The 4,435-nt window shown below is 46.5% G+C and overlaps 1 pseudogene; it reads left to right on the top strand.

Annotated features, from left to right (window-relative positions):
- Positions 1–1,726: 1,726 nt before the first annotated feature.
- Positions 1,727–4,026, top strand: LOC107755920 (uncharacterized; annotated as a pseudogene).
- Positions 4,027–4,435: the final 409 nt, after the last annotated feature.

Genomic DNA, 4,435 nt, shown 5'->3' with positions numbered 1-4,435 from the left:
AATAAATTCAGACATAATGTAACTAAAATTAAAATAAATAACACAAATAATACAAATAATACAAAAAAAATAACACTGCCAAACGCACATGCTAAACAACAACTTACTTACACATAGTACGAAATGGTTATAAAAACTGAAACAGAAGCGAAACAAGTAATAGGAAAGAGGTTAAGTTAGTCTTATCCTGCTAACACAGAAAAACCAACCCCCTAGGTGTATCAATTTAACAGCGCCACCACCCTGTCATTTTCCCAACATTGGGAGCAAAACTTATCTCTCCTTCTTCTTCTCTGTCTCTCTGCTGCTTTCTTCTAATGTGACTACTGCAGCTGATTGCTGGAATTTTGCCTGTGGAGAAATCATAAAGCAGAGAACTTTAGCAATTGAACAGGTATTTGTGAAACTTGAGAACGTCAGTTCAAAATTGTCTTCCATTTACCTTCCACTCTCTTGTGAAACCCTACCCAGTGAAGTCTAAAGCAGGTCAACAAGAGGACTTGATAGGCGTCCGCCAAAAAAAATTTGAACACGCATCTAGAAATGATCTAATTGGTGTATGGTGTCAATCTTACCAGCTAAGAAACCAATACTGTCATTTTTATTGTTTTTCCTTCGCCCGGAGGAATTTTAATAACAATCACAGTCCTGGTATTTAGAAATCCCCATTTCCAAACACCGGTTTAGAAGCATCCTTCTAAATCAAACTTAACAAAAAAGGAAAAGAGAATAAAATTTAATTATACTCATTCTGCTACCAGAAAATGGTATTTTGTTTCGTCTTTCACTCTCATTTTACCATTAACTTTCTTTCCTCACAAAAAAAAACTTTATCTTACAGGAAAATTGGAAGCAGCCAATTATTATTCTGTTCCTTGCTTTGTTTGTTATTTTTCTTTTCTTCCTCTGTTCTCTAGCTGTGCTACCTGTGTGTGCTTACTAATTTTCCCCACAGAGACTACAAATTAGGAGCACGCCCACCAGAGAATCACAGTCGCCGAGAACTACACTCACCTGTCCCTTACACACTCACTGTCAAACCACAAGTGACATTGCACGCTTACACCCCTGTTTTGCCTTGTTTGTTTTGTTTTGTTTTGTTTCCTCTTCTTCAAGGTCTGTGTCAGTCTAGGTTCTAGATCTCCCTCACCGCGTCAAAACATGTCTCGCACAACAGACTCTGTTGGCCACTGGGAAGACCTTGAGACATGGCTAAGTGTTGCAACAGACAGCCTCCTACCTAAGGCTGCTGAAACACTGACGCATCAGACACAGGACCAGCTGGATGACAACATAACAAGCCCCATGAGACAAGACCCAATTCAGAGCTACAGTCACAAAGACTGTGCCAAGATCACAGGCTCCTTAAGTCACACACTCATTGCCACCCTCAAGCTGAGCGACAGGCACGCCGCCCATTTCCAGAAGGAGCTAACACGCGCACAACGACGCGTCGAGCAGCTAGAACTGGAGGCTCAGGAACGACGGGAAGGGCCTGATGAAGTGGAACAAGGCGCCGAGGAGGAGATCACTAGGCTAAAAGAGACCCTAGCAGCTGCTACCCAAGAAATGGAACGAGGCAAGGCTGACCACGCTGATCTCTCCAGCAAGCTACAATATGCAGAACAGCTCCTGGAAAAGGCAAAGGCCGACTTCACCCGAAGGAATTTTAATAACAACCACAGTCCTGGTATCCAAACTTAACCCAAAAGGGAAAAGAGAAGAGAATTTAATTATCCTCATTCTGCTACCAGAACAGGGTATTTGTTGTTTTATCCTTCCCTCTCATCTTACCATTAACTTCCTTTTCCTTACAAAAAAGAAAAAAAAACTTTTCTCTTACAGGAAAATTGGAAGCAGCCAATTACTATCCTGTCCTCTGCTCCGTTTGTTTGTTATTTTTCTTTCTTCCCTCCGTTCTCTAGCTGTGCTACCTGTGTGCTTACTAATTTTCCCCACAGAGACTACAAATTAGGAGCACGCCCACCAGAGAATCACAGTAACCGAGAACTACACTCACCTGTCCCTTACACACTCACTGTCAAACCACAAGTGACATTGCACACTTACACCTCTGTTTTGCCTTGTTTGTTTTGTTTTGTTTTGTTTCCTCTTCTTCAAGGTCTGTGTCAGTCTAGGTTCTAGATCTCCCTCACCGCGCCAAAACATGTCTCGCACAACAGACCCTGTTGGCCACTGGGAAGACCTCGAAACCTGGCTAAGTGTTGCAACAGACAGCCTCCTACCTAAGGCTGCTGAAACATTGAGGCATCAGACACAGGACCAGCTGGATGACAACATAGCAAACCTCATGAAACAAGACCCAAGTCAGAGCTACAGTCACAAAGAATTAGCAAAGATCACCGGCTCCTTAAGCCACACACTCATCGCCACCCTCAAGCTGAGCGACAGGCACGCCGCCCATCTCCAGCAGGAGCTAACACGCGCACAACGACGCATCGAGCAGTTAGAACTGGAGGCTCAGGAACGACAGGAAGGGCCTGATGAAGTGGAACAAGGCGCTGAGGAGGAGATCACTAGGCTAAAAGAGACCCTAGCAGCTGCTATCCAAGAAATGGAACGAGGCAAGGCTGACTACGCTGATCTCTCCAGCAAGCTACAATATGCCGAACAGCTCCTGGAAAAGGCAAAGGTCGACTTCAGAGACAAGAACGGCCGAATTAAACCCCTTGAAACTCACCTGTATGAGTCAAGAAACGAGATCAGTCGCCTAACACTACAGCTGGACTACATCAAAGAGAAGTCCGACAGCATCAGAGAGGAACTCAGACATGCCTACGAGCTGCGCCCTGAGCCTGCATGGACCCGACGGGCACCAGTCTCACCCCTGCCAAGCAGGACCGAGTCCCCTGTTCCTAGACTGACACGTGAGCAAAAGGGGGAGGGGGCAGTGCTGAAACATTCACCGACTCCCTCTGAAGAACTTTACCTCACGACAAAGCTAAAAGAACTTGCTCCAGCCAGTCACAGATCATCGCATGGCTTGGACCTCAAAGACCTCGACAAGCTCGCCAGAAACATTGGCAAATTCACCCCAAGTGTGCCAGGTAGCCAGGATGTCCAAGCTTATCTGCAAGACGTCGATTTCCATCTGGAAATGAGACCCAATGCCACTGACAAAGATAGACTCTATGGGCTCCGAACAACATCCAGCCCTGAAGTGCGCAGTTTCCTGAACCGGCAGCCTGCTTACACAAAGACTGATTACCAACTGCTCCGAGAAGCCCTCATTAAAGAATTCGCCGACCTCTGAACTTCAAAACACTCTTCCTGAGAAACCTCCATCCTGGAGTAAGCCACCATCTTGGCGTTCTCGCATGTCCACGAACAATGAATGCTCAGCAGTTGAAAGACTTGGCGCATAAAGCCTACGGCAAACAATAGATGCCCTCAGAAAAGGGCGCCAAATCCACAGCAGTTCTTGACTTCAACACTCAAAGTCAGGAGCTGGCTCTAGAGGGCGCCCAACATCAAGACCATGCTAAGCTGCCACACAAAAAGTGGAACACATCCTCGTCCAACAGAGAACGGGACTCCCACGCTGGTACCCGACCTAAACAGAGGAACAACCGCTGGGGATGGACCACGTGGACGACAACACTCACCTGGACATCACTGGGAAAAATCTTGGGACCAATCCAGACCTCGTGAGAATCAATGGGACAGATCGTGGAATCAGCCAAACTCATTTGGAAACTCAAGAGGAAAAGGCTCATGGGAATCCAACGGAACCTCCAAGGGAAAACAACAAACACACCCTGGAGCAACCAGTCCAAGGAATCAACGAAGGAACTCGCAAAGATTCCAAGCTGACCAAGCTCAAACTGAATCCACACAAGAACAAAAGACACTACCATGTTTCGACTCACAAGAGCTTATGAAAATGATGATGAAAGAGTTCTTCCACCGAAAGGAGGAGGACCGGAAGTGGGAAAAGAAAGAGAAACCAGAGTCAGCCTGACTAGCAGCCGGAAGAGAAGGCAGCGACCAGCTGACCCAACCAGCCACAGAGAACAGCACTCCTTCACCTCACTCTCAGAGAACCGTAACCTCCATAACTTCAGACGGACAAGAAATCCTACCTGAACAACCAGCAAAACAGTCAGAAACTGACCCAACACCTGATGCGTCAGATCACAGCAGCGTCCAACAAACACCTGCTGATGAAACCACTCAAGTTCCTGAAAGTGCTGTCTTGGTCATCTGCCACTCCTCCGACGAACACCAGATCAGTCCTGACATCCTACCTGTCTCATCCCAAACTCCAGTCCCTCAACTACTGGGCGACCTCATTGAGAAAGGTATAGCAAGAAAGTTTTACCTCTCCATCATCATTGAACGCCACATCAAAGTCGAAGCCCTTCTGGACACGGGAGCCGACATCACTCTAATGTCAACTGAACTCCTTGAAGAA

Source organism: Sinocyclocheilus rhinocerous, unplaced genomic scaffold, assembly GCF_001515625.1.
Source record: "Sinocyclocheilus rhinocerous isolate Xijiao unplaced genomic scaffold, SAMN03320098_v1.1 scaffold1404, whole genome shotgun sequence".
Lineage (NCBI taxonomy): Eukaryota > Metazoa > Chordata > Actinopteri > Cypriniformes > Cyprinidae > Sinocyclocheilus > Sinocyclocheilus rhinocerous.
The sequence above is the reverse complement of the archived record's forward strand: the minus strand, read 5'-3'. Positions and strand labels throughout refer to the sequence as shown.